General features: G+C 45.5%; 1 long non-coding RNA gene across 1 annotated transcript in view; it reads right to left on the reverse strand.

The window, feature by feature from the left end:
• LOC142570873 (uncharacterized) overlaps positions 1-17,465 on the reverse strand; it is a 245,733-nt gene that overhangs the window by 45,478 nt on the left and 182,790 nt on the right. The window lies entirely within an intron of this gene.

The following is a 17,465-nucleotide window of genomic DNA, read 5'->3' on the forward strand; positions in this document are numbered from 1 at the left end:
CCCCCCCCCCCCCCCCGATGATGTGCTGCCTGACCCCAAGGCGCAGCACGTTTCCCACCGCGCTGAATTTGCGCTGCAATAGCGATCGACGCTGCCTTAGACATTCTGTCAATATGAATTCGAATCAAGAACATTTAACGTCGGCTACATTGCGCTGTACGCTTGCTGGTTTGACGCAGGTTGCCGTTTCGGCTTATGCGTGCGTTTTTATGCGGACTTTTAAAATGATCGAAAATACGTCTTTGGACGACGCATTCTTGCGGTATTTAATGACCATCTTATACGCTGTCGCATTTGTGTTGAATTTGTTCGTTTGTCTTTGGTTTTCATTGCTCGGTTGTGAAAGTTGCCGTCTCAGACCTTTTATTTGTGTTTGTTGCAGAGAAATGCCGAGAATTGGTTTATTTCGTCAAACAATAAATGAATAGACTCAGGTATACCACCGTGAGACAGTGTGTTCGCAATGAATGGATCGATATGCATATAAAGAAAGGCTAGCCTTGCTCGGACTAAGGGGCGTATACTGTAAAAAAAAAAAGTCATTTGCTGCTGCAGATACTCGGCAGAAGAGGATCGAATGATTGAATGGGGTGTGCTCGTATAACACCCCGTGATCGGTGGATTCGACGGTGGAGTCGCGTATTTACCGCGAAATCTCCATCAACATTTTGCATTATAGGGAGCTCACATAGCTGTACGTTGCAGGGTCAAGATGATGTCGCATTTGTTCCTTTTGTATTTGTTTCTTCCTGTTCGGTTAGGAAATTTTCCTTCTCAAAGCTGTTGTTTGCACCTATTGCGTTCAAAGTGACAAGTTGAGGCTGCCTTAACATATATTGACAAAAGAGATTGGCCTCACAGAATGTGATTTAACAAAACAAAACAAAACAAAAAAAGCTTGTGATAAGGAATGTAATCTGAAATAGTGCACATATATACGCTGTTTTTTTTTTTTAGCTGCACCTTTTTGCGAAAATTGCCTGTGGCAGCTAGATAGCGCAATTCTAACCTTCGATCGAAATTACTCAATGAGGCGGCCATTAATTTAAAGAATCAACATACTTAATTGTATAATTAACAAAATTACGACAATTAACGTTTTAATTTCTTTATGGCACATATTTGACTCTACGAATTACAGCCGCTGATTTCGCAAGGTGTATCCGCTTAGAACGAATAGTCAGGAGTACCATTTTCTAAATATTCATTTTCAATGTTTCCGACGAATGCATTGGCGTTCCATTGACTCTTTTACGAAACCGCTGTTTTAAGCATTGAAGCCCTAACATAACTGGAACACCAATGCATTTCTCAGGACATTTTGAAAATTAGTCTCTTGAATATTTTGAATTCCAGAGAATTCTTTCCAAATGGATACGCCTTGCGAACTCACTAGCCACAATTCGTAGATTACCGTTAGTGTCGCGTAAGTAATAAAAATGGTGATTAGCTGAATGTTAATCATTCAATTAAACATTTTCCTTTCTAGTAGAAGTAGTGGCTGCCTCATCGAGGAATTTAGATCAAGGGCTAGCATTGTGCTATCTACCACAGGCAATCTTTAAAGATTGGATGCAACTAAAAAATCAACAACAAAGAAAACACCATGTATACGTAAAATGTACGCCACGTATGTCACCTTGTGGCGCATCTGTCCAGGAACAGCATTGAATACGTAGAGTAAGAGCGTTATCCAACAGAGCTGTACTTAACAGCAAATTTCAGTTAGATAACAATCTGGTTGTGTAGAAAATATACACTGTGCACGCTGTGTAAAGCCGACGCGAGCTACAGAAATGTCACCCACAGCGCTTCAAGACTCAAAGGGCACATCGTCAAGCTCGAGACGGGGCTTCGTCTCGAGAGTACGTGGAGCGTCAAAGGAGGACGTGGCGGTTTCTAGGATTTAGTCAATCCCGGGCCACAGAGAAACGACCGTTCATTCGAAGCTCAAAGGAGTCCATTAATGCCGCGCATGGCTGTACTGCTGCCGTCATCACCTTCGCGGTAATGGGCTTGAGGTTTCAACCGCACTTCATACCTCGTCATGGCGTCTTTGCTCTTGAAGTGAGCTGCGAGAGGAGTGGGTAAAAAAAAAAGAAAAAAGAGGACCATTTCTATGGTAATGCAATAGGAAGTTTGAAGAGGCGTATTTGAAAGGTACAACATCGTGCGGCCGCCTTTGAGAAGTAGGATACCCTTAAAGATGAATAAACAAGCAAGTGCGCAGAGTTAGAGCGCGGTAATAAAGAGCCGCTATTGATCGCCAACGCTATTCCAATCGTGCGATGCAGTACTGGCGCAATCGAGAATAGGGAACGCCCCTTTCCCGTGTCTGCAGGTTGCCGTTGGAGGTGTGCCTTGGTGCTTGCCTTAAACCTCCTTTTTCAGGAACAGTCGCGCGGGCCTTTTTCTTCCCGTCGCTTATTACATTCGTTCAGGAGATTGAACCCCACCAAAGCTCAATCGAAGGAGACATGCCAGCCGCACATGGTTCCTGCACTTCATGTTTCAAAAAAAAAATTCTTGCGTTTCCATGTGCAGGAAGTTTCGCAGTAAGACACTCGCAATCCAACATTCGCTTCTATACCCACATTTCTCACTGCAACGTCTCTACGTTTTTGTTCCCTGTATTTTCACTCCTGGCTGCAGTTCGCGCAATAGATGTCTTTGCATGGCTTGTCATTAAAATCAATCAATCAATCAATCAATCAATCAATCAATCAATCAATCAATCAATCAATCAATCAATCAATCAATCAATCAATCAATCAATCAATCAATCAATCAATCAATCAATCAATTATTCGCAAAAACGTACTTGTACGAATATTCAATTACCTGGAAGCCCATGAAATTGGCTGATCAATGTTAAGCAAGTGATCCATTCTTTCCTTTGTCGGAAATGAGTAGTTTATGGCGACCTTCCACCCAAGACCTTGCCTACAACTCTTCTTTCCTTTGGCTGCTTCCATGGCGCATGTGACGAGGCGGTCAACGTCCCAGAGGCGCTTGATCATTTGGCATCAGCGTGTGCTTGTTGTTGCGTTTCCCCAAGACTGATCTGGAAGTTCAGCAGCAAGAAAAGGGCCCAGAGTAACAGAACTAGTAACACTTGTCATGTCTGCATGGTTGTACCAGCGCCTCCTCTAACTAAATGCCTTGGATGTGAGCCGAAAATCTGTTGCCCTTCCCCTCTTCCTTTTCTTCCACATGGTACGGTTACTAGAGCCCCTTGCGATGGACGGTTGCGACACACAGGCCACCGCACCCCCGATAAAATTCGAGCAGATGACAACCGCACATTGAGATCTATGGGCAAGTACACAAAATTCGTGCTATTTCCTCATTCACTCCGCTAACCACCGTACGTTTTGTTGTAAAGAGCGCAGCGCGGCGAAAAGTCCCAAATTTCCCATAGATTGCAGACAGTGTGCTTATTCTCTGCCAGGCGCAGGTTCGTCTGTTCGCCCGTCAGCTTGGTGCTTACTGCCATGTCCATCTCTCGGAAATTCTTTTGCCTTGCTTTGAGGCTTTCATACAAGAGAATGTTTTATTGAGCCACATGTCATTTCAATCGCTCCGTAATGCATGCTGCATGAGTACTGCATGCCACAGTACTCGTCTAGTCAGATCAAAAGAGACCCGGTCGTGTCTTTCCACAAAACACTTTCCGACAGCAGTTTGCGCGAGCAGTGGCTAAGACAATTTCGTGTAAGGATTAAGTGCCGTCAAGTTACCCTGTAGTGCACTTCCACCCTGTGGGCTTCAGGAAAGACTGCCGAGGCGGCTGCTAAAGCCAGTGGTCATGCGCAGTGTTTTAATCAACTCAGGCCTCACTAGACCGCGCGGCCTCCTGCTGACTCCAGTAGTATGGTTGCGAGCGCTACCCCACGGTTCCGGCTCTCAACACGCGGCAGGGCGCCTCCAATGGGAAGAAGAAGAAGAAACTTTATTAAAGAAGAAGCGACGTCCCAGGCATCTAGTTATAGGAAGCGGTGGTTGTGCCTGAGAAAAACATTAATTTCCCGGCTAGTGTACAGAAAAAAAAAGATAAAGTTTATCATTGCCCAGAGAGACTATAAGCCGTGCACTGGCGCTGTAGGTTACCTGGACACCCATCTGAAATATGAAGCCGCTCGACCAAAAACATAGATATTGACTATTTCGAAGCGTGGTACTGGTCGGGAGTATTTCACACAATAATGCTGCTTCGGACGACGGTTTCCTCCACTTTGTAACATTGTCGGTAAATTCAGATTTCAGCAAATTTACAGAGCTGTTTTTTTATTGCGCCCTGTTCCCCCTACAGATATACTCAAATCGTGCGTATCTCGGCAAATATTACCACATCAAGGATGTATTTTTCATAGCTGCTATATGTTTACTTTTTAAAGAAAATTTCCGAAAGCTCGCCTATAAAAGTTATTTGTTTAATTGTTATTTATAAAAAAGGGTGCTACTAAGTATTTTGCCCATACTGCGTGCTCTACATGCCGTCAGGAGCTCTGAAATACAGCGATAGCGACGATGACGGTGACGACAGACGTAACTTTTGTCTTCCAATTCCAAGTCCTAACATAGTATTCAGTCGTCCCTCAGGAGAAACGGCGCTGGACGTAGCATATGGCAAAAACAGATTACTGCGTTCCTGTGATGTTCCCTGTATGGGTGCGACACCAGCGCAACTCGCTCGTGCGCTGCGCCCGACACTGCCTCCAAGAGAATTCATGAAGTGAGTAGGTGAATTGCCGCGACGACAGGGCCACTCTCTTGAATCGAATTCTCTTCAACAAGTGAGCCTACCGATAGACTCGTCCTTGCAGAAAAAAGAACGTAGTGAAGAAAATTCATGCTTGGTCCAATGAACGGGTCTGTTTATAATAAATGCCCATCACAACTAAGAAACACAGCCCTGCGCAAAAAAAAACAAGAAAAGAAAACAAACAAACAAAGGAAGTGTTTATAAAAAGTGGAGGAAGGCTGGCCAGTGTCGGCTATAAACTTCAGGCACTCTCCCATAGATGTGATGGTTATTTTCGCTCTACTCTAGTCTGGATAGCGTCTCCAATTCCTCTTTGTCGTGCCGAGCGCCTTCACTGACCTGTGTGCGCGGGGCAGGAGGCCAAGCTCGCAGGCACCCTTCCGCTCATCAACTTTGCGATTTCGCTTCGCATAAACTCGACGGTTTCGAGGCCTTATACGAGTTGATGCATTTCCCCCCGCAAAGTGGTTGCATCCGATCAAGCGTAGTGATCGCCAGTTTCGGCAACGTGCGTGGGCTGGAGGGCGAGTATTACGGGGTTTGGGGAATGACTCGTCAAGGTGACCCTGCCGACGCTGCCGCTGCCAACGCCGCCGGTGCCCGAAAACCCAGTTTGCAGCGCCTGTTCGAGGCACGCACCATTCTCGAATCGGCAACCGCCTCGACGCCTCTCCGACTTCTTTGCTCTCAGCAGGCCTGGCTTCAACCCTTCCCAGACACTCATTTTTCCTGAGCGAGAAACACCGCGCGTGACTGGGCAACGAGGTGCTGATCCACGTGTCGGAAATGGGCGTTTTAGGCTGATGGCTTTCCGGAAATCATCCGAGCGTTTTCTGCACTCTCGAGTGGGGGGTGGGGGGTGGAGGTGGGGTGCAGTCGGTTTTAAAGTGCCCTGCAATATCTGGGTTGAAGCACCCACGCAATGGTGTTTGTTCATGTGCGTTTGTGTGTGCGCGACGCTCGACGGTGCGAAGAAAAGGACGCAATTTTTTTTAGTATAATCATCTTGCGAGACTAATTCAGAATGAAAGAGTTCTTAAAATATGTATGCAAATGTATGGATCCTTTTTGATCTATAATACACGTTTTTTTTGCCGTCTGCGACGATATCATAGCGAATGTTTTTTTGGAATATTTCTTCATCGCAATCAGGCTTCACGGAAAAGATGCAAGGTGAGCGAAAGAGAAAGGGCGCATCGTTAAGTAACATCTAGAGTCGGTAATTTTGAAGAAACGCCTCAGCAGTGAGTAGCAATTTTTCTGGGGGAGAGGGGGGGAGGGGGTCATACTTTTCTGCGTTCGAGGTTACTTTGAAGAAATTCCCGCTTTGGAGCTTCTGCACCAAAAGTTAGGTGTAATGCTTGTACTTTGCGACGTGCCTCACTGCATAATGTATATAGTATGTATAGTGTAGTAATGTATAGTATAGTATAGTATAGTATAGTATAGTATAGTATAGTATAGTATAGTATAGTATAGCATAGTATAGTAATATGTAATAAGAGGGAGGAAAAAAGGCAATGAAGCTGAGCTGCGGCAGATTAGGAGCCATTTGAGGCAAACAGCAATGGCTCACCGGACCAGATTCGGCGGTTGTGCGCGCGCTCTCGCGGCATGTTATGGTTGCTGCGTCTTCAGCTGCGTTACACATCCCAAGCGTGACCTAAACTTTTTCTTGAAGCGAATAAAGCACTCATTTATTCATCGTGGGACCATCTTCGTGGTGAGCCTATACACGCGCACGTGAAAACAGCGGAACTTACTAGACAAGGGATACGTCCATATGCAAGTCACTCCGGGTTTTGTATAGGAAGGGTGTCTTGTTAACGAGCTTCTTTTTTATTCCTGACTCTCTGAGGCTCGTGAATTATGTGTGGTGTCGAGCATATTTGAGCGGGTGAGGGAAATGCGTGGAGAAAGAATTTATCACATAGCTAGGTGTGATTTTTAGCCACGAACCGACTATTAAAGTCTACATTTACGCCAGAGTTACGGAGTGCTAACTGCCGAGTTGGAATGATTCGTGAATCATTCTACATTCTTAAACATCCGGATTGGAATGGGAATGGAAGGGAGGCTTCAGTCGGACGCATGCAATGGGAAAGGAATGTAAGCGCGACATTCTGGAATGGAGTTGGAGTGAAATGGGCACCCAGTACTGTAGCGCTAAATGTTACTTAGAGACGAGACTACAAAACTAAAAAAAAGCCGGTAAACTTTCCATCTAGGAGCTAAACTCGACTTGGCGAATATATTGTATTTCTCCTACCAGTTCTTTCAGCATCTACCTATAGGTGACTACTTCTGTAGCGGTAATTATAAACAACACGAACATGCCCGTTCTACATTTCTGAAGACCCGGAAGACTTTTCTGCGTTACAATGTTGAAGTACGTTTATGAAAGAACAACTTATTGATGCCAAGAATTATTCCGTTTAGCAAGAGCACGCACGATCTACGTCACAAGCATACTAGCCAGGAACGACGACGCAAATGGTTGCAGCCTGCGCGAGCCCACAGTAATTCAGAACGTGTGCCCTGTTTTTGTCGATTGTGCAGAACGCGCGATAACAGGAGGCCGGAGATGTCCTTTAAGAAATGGTGCCCATTATATTACCGTAGATGCGTAAAAAAAAATAAGATACCGCCCTCCCCGACATATCAATAAGTTTCGCTTTTATTCTAATCATTAAAGGGACAGAACAGTCTAGTCGGAAGCTTGACATGCACAACAATGCTTGCTTGCTTGCTTGCTTTACTCGTAGAAAAAGTCGTCCTTGTAACCCGGCTAGCAATGCGGTTGTCAAGCACGTGTGCAGCTAAGGTGAAGCCAACTTCAGCGGTCGCGGGTGAGCAGCTGCAACCTCGCACTTGAAAAATAATCGGTTTTCCATGAAGTCAGAAATTAGCGCCATGTTTGGCGTAATGTTAAACTAAAGATACCTGCATAAACGCGGTCAAGCGAAAGTTCACTCCCGAAGGCATTATGAACCATCTTTTAAATTATGATTTTGAGGAAGCCTGGAGAGGGACAGAACCTTGCTTGGTTTCCTCACTTTGTCCCAGTTATAGATTAGAGAAGCGCTTCGGATGAATGTACCGCATGACAGGCTGCCACCACAAATTGACGTGTTTAGGTGATATTTTTAACGCAAGAACTGAATATTTTTTACAATCGCTTCCCATTTTCGTGGCGTCTAACCCACGCAGCTATGATTGCCGATGATATTTGACAAACAAGAGAAAAAAATTAAAGTAATCATGTTTTATTAATCTTTTTGTCCAGTCTTATGATGCATGTAATTGTCTTGAACAGTTATTTTGAATATGTGTCTGCGAAATAAGCTCCCTCAAGTATTGGTACTGCGTGGACCAGGCATGTGCTCTACCACACATGTGTTCGCGTAATGCTTCTTTTGAGGGTTCACGATTGTTTTCACAACCCATAGGCAGATACATTTTTACTAAAACCAACATCGACAAAATACCTTTCTTTAAACAGTAGATGTTATAAAGGTTACAGGCAACGGCGCGCTGCAGGGATAAAAGGCCGCAAAGCATGTTTGTTGTGCGAGAAAACTCGACGTAACATTGTAACGTTTTTAGGACTTCAAAATATGTTTTCATTCATTATAGGCAGAAAAGCGCGAGAACTCTACAATTATGGAGAAAACGTCCATGTACTGGAATTGGAGGAATAGAATGGGTCAGCTATGAAATTCCAGGAGTGGCAATGGCCAAACTCTTACCATTCCGAGAAGTTGAGGAGTGGAATTACGGGGGATCTGCCCGGCCCGGAATGCAACTCTGCTTTGCATACTTTTTGTAGCGGAAGTTTCGTGTTGTAATCGATGAATTACGGGCATTTACTGACTTGACGAAGACTCTGCCCAGACTACTGGGACGTTCCCATTAGGACTGAAGCTAATTAGAGCATGCTCGCTGTGTTTGCCCCCCTCCAACACCCCTTTCCTGGGTAGTGATGTCGCTTGCTTACTTGTCGTTTCCGCTTTGTGATCCAGAAAACGAAACTTATTTGCGGCCTGTCTGCGGCGAGTGTGTCGCACATTTGACGCTAAAACACCAACGCGCACAAAAAGGCCACAGACGAGCAACTAGTGTGATCATGTGATACTGCATATGCGCGTCAAAACGTCCTCCGCAAAAGTGTCGTGACATTAATTTGTATCTGCTGCCTTGTTTTCGAGATAACACGGACTGGCAGGCAGCTAAGGAGCACAATTAAGGCAGGCGGGAGAGGTGGGGGCGGGGGAAGGGGGGGGGGGTGATTGCGCGCAAGCGCAAGCCCACTATTCTAATTCAAGCAGTTGGGAAAACACAGGCACCGTACTGTAATTTCTCAGCGGCTCCCAGTGGAGTGCCAGCTTTCTGTGGCAATACTAAGAACTGATTCTTTGTGGATTTGGTGTTAAATAATAGTACCCGTAGGGGGCTCGTCGACTAAAGACTCATGTCGCATACTTATCAAAGGGAAATAAAAAAAAAAGGAAGTAAGAAAGTAAACGAATATTCGTACCTTTTGGCTTATTAGCACTGTCGCTGTTTTTTGAAAAAAAAAAATAGACTATAGTTATAGCTTTCCTGACCCTATTCGCTTTTCAGGAGGCAGATAAATGATGAAAAATAAAAATAAAAGCACGTTTCAAAGTCTCAGCTACACAAATATGGCATTTGTGGCGACAGGAAAAATAAACTACGTTTATAGAGGATGGCATGGAAATCACTATTATATGAAAACAGACTTATGTACCATTTTTCGTTTGTACGGAGAAAATAAAGCTACTGCGCTGGCCTCGCACGCTTTGTGAGGAAAAATGAAACAGTAAGGCAGCGATTATCGCATTCGTACCACGCGGTGGTGCGAATGGAAGCGGTGGTATTCCGGCCACGTTTTGCACTTAGAAAAATGAGTCAACAAAGGGAAAGCATATAGATAAAAACGTCATGGGCGAAAACAGAGCGAACGCTAGAAAGCAAATAGTGCGTCCACATCTCGGCAAAGAAAAAAAGAAAAGAAGAAAACGAAAAGAAGAACCGCTCGCTTTTTCGTTTCTCGCTTTTCATTCCCGTGGTGTCGCCCCGTCAAACTGAGCGTGCTTGTCGCGTATGCGTCTTGAGACAAAAATGGCCCGCGAGCAAGAAAACGACCACACGTGGGTTGGCGGCAAGGAAAACAGGCGTTCAGGCGAAAACGACCGATAGCAACGCTAAGTCCTTCGTTTTGCTAGCAAACGTCGCTAAGTTGCCATTTTCACTATTGATTTTTGGCCTCGTCTTTCTTTTTCTATCCCTTTGCTTTTTTATTTTAACAAGTAGCGCCGCAAGCGAGGTTTCTTTTAAGTCAGATTACTGCATTTTTATATATTCTTTAGACTATACAGTGCGCATATTGCTGCGAAGAACGACAGATGCGCGTCTGCATAACTACAGCTTCACAGACGAACTGGCCACTAGGAGTTCTAACCAAAGACGACACGTTTTACTCAGGATGTCTGGATATAAGTTTCACAAGACCATATGACCGAGTAAACAGGCCATACCTTCGTACAGAGTTTTCTTTATTTTTTAAAGAGAACGCACCCTCGTTTTTTACTGCGAACCGTTTACTGGTCCCGTTATCTCAGTTGCTCTTATTCCCTCGTACGTGCCTATACGCTTTTAGTGACCTTAGAGAAGCGTTCGCTCGCTAACCATACAGTTGCCTGAGCGAATTTTTGCATGGTGGCTGTCGCGTCGAAGTGAGATCAACTCCTGCTTTCCACTTCTTCTGCTGAACGCGTGGTCGCGGGTTCGTTACCCGGCCGCTGTGGCTGCGTTCCTATGGAGACGAGATGTAAGAAGGCTGGTGTACTTAGATATAGGTGCACATTAAAGAACACCAGGTGGTTGAAATTGATCCGGGAAGCTCCTTATAGGAATTCCTCAAAGCTATAATTATTAGTTTTTTTTTTCACTTTTGCTGCCTAGTTCCAGTACGTACCCGATCCCGCTACCGAAGCTTCTATTCTTTAGAGATCACATCTATGCGTAGAACATATCCTCTTGCCTCCTCTTCGAGCACACATTACTGTATGGTTGACAGTTGTGACCTTCCTGCCTGCTCGCAAAAGCTTGCTTCCGAGCGGCAACTTTCTATAGTGCCTTGAGAGGGTCTTGGGGAAGGTCTACGTGTGCTGCTTTTTACTACCTGGGTGGTTTAAGGACGACAGAAATTATAAAAAAAGAAATATTCTAAAGAAAGAGCACGATAAAAGCGTCATCATAAAAAAACAATCCTCTCAACTCTTTTGAACCTGGGGTTCACGTTCTTGCGGGAGCGAAAACACCGCGATGCCGCAATGCGCTTATTTGCCGTCTCTCTCGGAAGATGGCGCGAACTCCTCGCGACGCCACGGGTCTTGGCTTAAAGCGTCATGTCCAGAAATGGGCGCGTCTGTTGGGGAAGGGCTGCACAGACTGCGTGTTGCTGCGCATGCGTAAAGTACTGATAACCTGCCTACTCATCCTTGCGTAGCGAGTACTGATAAAATTTTGCAATCTCAGCTGGGCACTTACTCCGTGAGGCTCGCGTAGTGGAGGCTACGGATTAATTTGGTCATTTGGGGCCGCTATACCCTGCATATGAGACGTATACACCAAAGATATTTTAGTATTCGATTTTTGCGGCAAACTATAATTTTGTTTACCTGAGAACGGGAACTATGCGCTACGTTTGGGATTGCAATGTGAAGGCATGAGATGAAGGTATATGAAGGACACGTGAATTACGAGTTCTCCTATAAGGTTGAACCATAGCCTCGAAAGAAGAAAGAAAAATAAATGAAAGTCGCCTCTCTCCGCGGTGTAGTCTTGATGTAAACCAAAGGCTTAAAGGGAGAATCCGGGGAATAGAGTCGAGCGCGCCTGAAGTACGGTCCAATGCCTACGGCGTTCCTCATAGGGATAGCCGACGCCGCAGCCTGTGAACACAACGGTGACAAATAAATATTAATGCATCATTCTGTGCCAGTGGCCGGTACTATCACGTGCAGAGACGATTACTCTCAGTCGTTCTCCACCAGTTGGACTACCGACCCCTGTCGGGAGAATTATTTTTACATCGACGGGATTTGTCATCACATGGGAGGGCTGCGTGTAAGCATTAATTACTGCGCTTTTTGCGATCCGCCGATCTGCTCGAACGCTTATATTCCGAAAACGCCCTTTCTGTTTTTATTCTAATCTGTATATCTCTCTTCCTAGCCTGTTTCCAAACCAAATTTTTTCGACGCCAGTGCAGGGTACGAAACCGGAATCTCTCACCTGGTTAGCCTCCTTGCGTTTACTCTCTCTTCTATACAAATCCCTGATCCGACTAAGCGTCTCTCTTTCTGACAATGTGCGAACTGTAGAAGATCGCCTCCTTTGTATCTCTGGATACTTGTGATTCGAGAGTATGGCTTTGCTTCGAAATTTTCTACTTAATTTCGGCAACTGAACTCTCGCCTAAGAACGATGCGCATGCTAGCAGATGAAGGAAGTCGGCGCGCGATATAAATAGGGCTCAGAGAGGCTCTGCAAACACGTTCATTCCTGGTTCGATGACGCGAGCGTTCTAACTTCCGTTGCACTGCATGGGTGTGATGAGAATAAAAAATGGTGCTTTCGTCATCGTTACTCTTTTGTCCATGATGAGCATTGGTCACGTATTAACGCAGGAGGAGGAAATAAAGAGAGTAGGTAGGGATGTTAACCAGAGATGGGTCTGGTTCGCGTCCCTACGCTGGAGGATGGGAAAAAAAGAATCGTAAGGTGAGGCAGAGAGAGGGAAGGGAGAGGGGGAGAAACACACGGTGAGCTCACGCACGCAGGCCAACGCAGGCAGAGGATCTGAGCAAGTTAAAGCCGTTCACACAGGCAAATCGCCCTCGAGAAAGACAAAAGTGCCTTCACAGCTTCGTGGGCCGACGAGCGGTGGGGACGGTCTTCAAGTAGCACATGCGCAGACAATGGCGGAACGCTGAACAAACTAGTTCGCCTTGGCGTAAAAAAGAAAAGCCTTCTTCGACATGTAACGGCCCATTTCAATGCTTCTGAGCTATGCTTAACTGCCAGAAAGTGTTTGTCGTTTACGGTGTCGTTGCGGTGGTTTTGTCGTGAGGATAGTTCAAGTTACCCATTATATTTACAGATTTCAGTGCTTTGCAGACGTGTCTTTACCAAAGAGAAGCGAGTTGTGGGGAATCACCTGTGTTGTGTGCGAGGTCGTAACTATGTGTAGCTCTGCAGCGTTGAAAACCTTAAGTAATTTTTTAAAGATGTTCGTGTCGAAATAATGAAGATCCGCTAGTGAACTTGTGCAGTAAGATGAAACAAACTTGACGAGGAAATCGATAGGGCACTATCGTCAGCAAACCTATCACTCCATCTACGTCATTATCACAGCCTGTGCGCGCCTGTGCGAAGTGCTGACAACTGTTTGCACAGCGCACAGTGCACGGTGCAGTGCACGCGTCTAACGGTTGCGCCACCGATACGTCGCCGAGATACGGTCGGAAAAGATTTGCCCGAAGTCAAGTGAGAGGACGCTTACCGCGCGGCTAAGGTTGCTCGTTGCCTTTAGTCTCCTTATCGGCCGAGCTTCGGAGTTCGAGATTTAAAGCGTAAGCTGCTGCTCCTACTGCTGATGCAATTGCTGCGCTCTCCAACTCAGCGCGATGAAACTAGAGAAACCATCGATTGGTTTTTGTTTTCGAAAGAAAAATAAACAAATGAATAAGGAGCCACTTCTTTGTCGCGCGTATTGGCCTTGTTCGTCCTTGAGTGCTTTAACGCTGAGCCGAATCAAGTGGCGCAATAAACTGAGCTCAGTCGTTGTTATTTCGAACTGCAACAAGCAGGTCCTAACTTTTAAAACGTTACGCAAGGCACGAGCCGACCTTGTTAAAATGAATGTTCTCGGGCGTAAACTCACGACTAATTAGGCAGCATTCGACTCCATACTACTATTGGAATCAGCTCAAGACAAAGGCCTTGAAGGTTGTTCAAGTGCTTCAGACTGCTATACCACACAGATTTGCTTCCATGGCGTAGAGAGAGAGCTTGTAAGAAAAGTGTTTCCCGAAACTCGTGGACAAAATTGTGTTTGTCATTCCCACGCTGAGTGGCAACACTTTGTCGAGGGACACTATGATGATGACTCAGTACTCTATAACTTCAACATTTCTTATGCTTTCTGGGTAAATGGTGACTAATTGGACGACAACGCAAATATGTAATAAAGAAAATTATTGTACGAAGATCTGTTTTAAACTAAGGCTGTTGTGAGTGCTTGAATACTTATTCCCCGCAACACTGACGACTCTGTATGGTTGTCGGGGAATAAATAGTGATAATGCGAGCACTTGACCTCCAGGGCGTGCTACATGCATATCAAGACGCCGCTAAAAGCACGCAAGCGAGAGTCATCACGCATACACACGCGCTTCTCACCCTTAATCAGGCGTCAGTAAAACGTGCGCGTGCAAACTAATAGTTACCTTAAGATCCACCGAAGGCCGCACGCACGCTCGATTTACCGTGCTTCATCCCTTGACGACTGCGTGCGTCGACGTTTTCATCTAACGAAATTCTTGAGCACAACCGAGCGCCAAGAATAAAACAGAAATGCGGGCCAAAATAATGTCACACCTCATTACAGCTCCGCGTTCCGAAAGGGAGAGCACAGTTAACGGTAACAAGTCGCCCTGACGCGTAAGCTGCAGAAAAGTTTTGTTGGAAAAAAGTAAAATACGTCATACGAGGTCGAGGCTTCGCTAAGTGCGCACCAGCTTCAGTCTTTTCAGGAATGACAGGAGAGGTACGTACACGCGATTTATGCACAGTGTCTTGGTATGAAGACGAAGAAAAAAAAAAAAGAAGACAGAAACCTTCGCAAAGTGATTTGGAATACGGAAAGAGCTACATCATAGGCACAAAGTGCCAGCTAGGGCTAGTGCATGAGCAAAGCTTCTTTCTGCAATGCAATGACCCAGAAAACTACGTTCCGAGTGATGTGAACTGCACATACGTTAACCCTCATTACACCAGACCCTTACGGCTCCGGCGGACCTCGGTGCAGTGGCCGTGCATTGCCTTCGTTAAAGGCATGTCGCGCTTTGCGGCTCTCATTACTTTTTCCTTCTCTCGGCTGGATGCCAGCACGCTCGTAAATGTACGTTCTTCCGATCCACTCGAGCGGCTGTTAGCCAGGCGACCTCGTCGTTAGCGGATTGTCAGCCTGTTGCGCCAGTCAGGAGGCGGCGGTGTTTGTACTATACCGCGCGATATCGGACTCCTGCGCTCCTCATGAGCCTACCCGCATGCCAGATACAAATGCACCGATCCACCCCGATAAGTGCCTTTTGCAACACTTGTACTTCTGTTGATCACTGTATTATTGTGGCAGAACTTGCAGGGAAACCAACGCATGAGGTAATTGATGCGGTGAAGACACCGTTTGGCCAACAAGCTTTTGTGGACGGCATTAGTGTCTCTGTATATCGAGGAACTTGACTTCTTCGTCATCGCTCACTGTGTGACGTAATGCAATAAATAAATAAAATGAATAAATAAATAAACGCCAATAAGGACACTCTCTTGAGATTAGTGGTGAATCACATGTTCAGCAGTTTCAGTCGTTCTCTGTCTCCCTATTTCCTTCTAAAGTATCTTGCCTCCAAATATCTTCCTGCGTTAAAAAAATTAAGTAAAGATGTAGTGATGCGTTAATGAAGAGCGAGCTCATACACCGAAGATGTCCTACGCTTTCTGGTATATGCCAGTAATCTAATCTGAAAACTGTATTTCATTAAATGAAACTTTACGGGAACGCCGTTTCTGCATATAGTCTTTCGCATATCTGTAGTATATGACACGCTGAACAGCGTTAATTTCTCTGTATTTCAAGCATAAGATAAGACGTGCTCAGGAAGTGACGCGGGCAAGTCTGTGACAGCGCTACGACTCGTCGGTCCAAAATGTCAAAATGAATCTGGAGTGAGAGCGTGCATGCGCGAATAAGTTCGCTGAATTCCTTTCAATAAACTGGCTGTCTTTGGTACGTGCGGCTTTCCCTGCTGTCATATTTATGTTATTTGTATAACAACGAGGGCTGTAGGGAAGTTTGTGATGATTTCCTCATACGACTTTCTTTCTTTCTTTCTTTCTTTCTTTCTTTCTTTCTTTCTTTCTTTCTTTCTTTCTTTCTTCATAACGTCCTACATATGAATTCCTATATGCTCGTGTTCTTAATACACTAGACACAGCAACTAGAGAAATTGACGCTTGTCTCCGCAGCCGTACCCTTTTTCAATCGTATTTCATGAAAAGTATTTGGCTGCTCCTTTTTGTAGACACACAGCTTGTTCGGAACGCCAGCGTTATTTTATTGCGACAGCAACTATATAGGGACACTATAGGCATATTTCCGCCTCCGGCGTCGTCGCGAGGTTCCGTATATAGAATTCAAGTGCTATAAGATGCTATCACGCCCATCGCACCGTATGCTTTAGGTGCAAGGAGAAGCGTGACAGGGTGAGCCGAGAAGGACGGTGTCTTGATGCTCGCTGTCTTCCCGCACACTCAGGGCTGTGCGCGCAGGGTGGCCGGGCCGGGGGGGGGGGGGGGTAGATTGGAGCAAGTGAGCCTGCGTCTCGTCTTCTAGCCAGGCCGCGGCTTCGTACGGCTCGGCTGAGTGCTGCCCCGCGCACCCTATCTTGGAGGTATAATCTGCGGCGGTTGCTAAGATTAGGCGAGCCGAGATGGCTGGTCGCTTCGAGCGCTCTTTATTCCCGCGCTCGTAGTGTTCGAGGCAGCGTGATCGCAAGTTTCCGAGACGCGTTGAAGCGAGCGGCAGCGCGAAGCGTTCGTTCGCGGCCGCTACCGATCTTTATCATGCCAGTGTTGTGACTGCGATTGTTCGCGGTCGTTGAGTGAGATATGTTTATGTTTGCCTGTGCGGGCGTGACACCACGCTTGGTAATCCAATTACTAAGTGAATGTTAACTGAAACTTATGCGGCCGATAAAACTACCACCCTTACTTAGTGTTCTTGTGGAAGTATCAATAGCTTCACCTTTTGGGAAAAACTCCGAATTATTTCTTCAGCTGGAATGTGCTTTGGAGTTATTGTTGCTCACGGGAATTTTATTTCAGCGCTATAAATATCCAAGATCCTTCGGAACTTCTATAAAAGACTATCCTTTAAAGATAATTTACTTTCTAGCGCACAAGTATAGCGCACAAGTATAGCGCACATGTGTAGTGCACAAGTGTTCAGAATATTATGTTTATGTGAACGAGCGGATATGAAATGTGAATCAAATATATAAAATTATAAATGAATCAAATTCCTGAAAAATGAAAACGAATATTTGTATACTGTCCTCTGAAGAGTCTGAATAAAGTAAGTAAACGTACGAAAATTTACTGCAGTAAATGCACAATGAGAAGACATCGCTTCGGCGAGTTACGCGATGACATACATACAAACGCCAAAAGAATGGCGGGTACACTTGCTGTGAATGACAATAATTGTAGGCACCGATGCATCAATTCATCGACTTGCACTCCATTGTTGTCAGGATCCGATACCGTGGAATAGCCTAGTCTATTCTGAATGAGACATAATATATTGTTATTTCCTGCAGAAATACTCCCC

The sequence above is a fragment of the Dermacentor variabilis genome, chromosome 2 (assembly GCF_050947875.1).
Source record: "Dermacentor variabilis isolate Ectoservices chromosome 2, ASM5094787v1, whole genome shotgun sequence".
NCBI lineage: Eukaryota > Metazoa > Arthropoda > Arachnida > Ixodida > Ixodidae > Dermacentor > Dermacentor variabilis.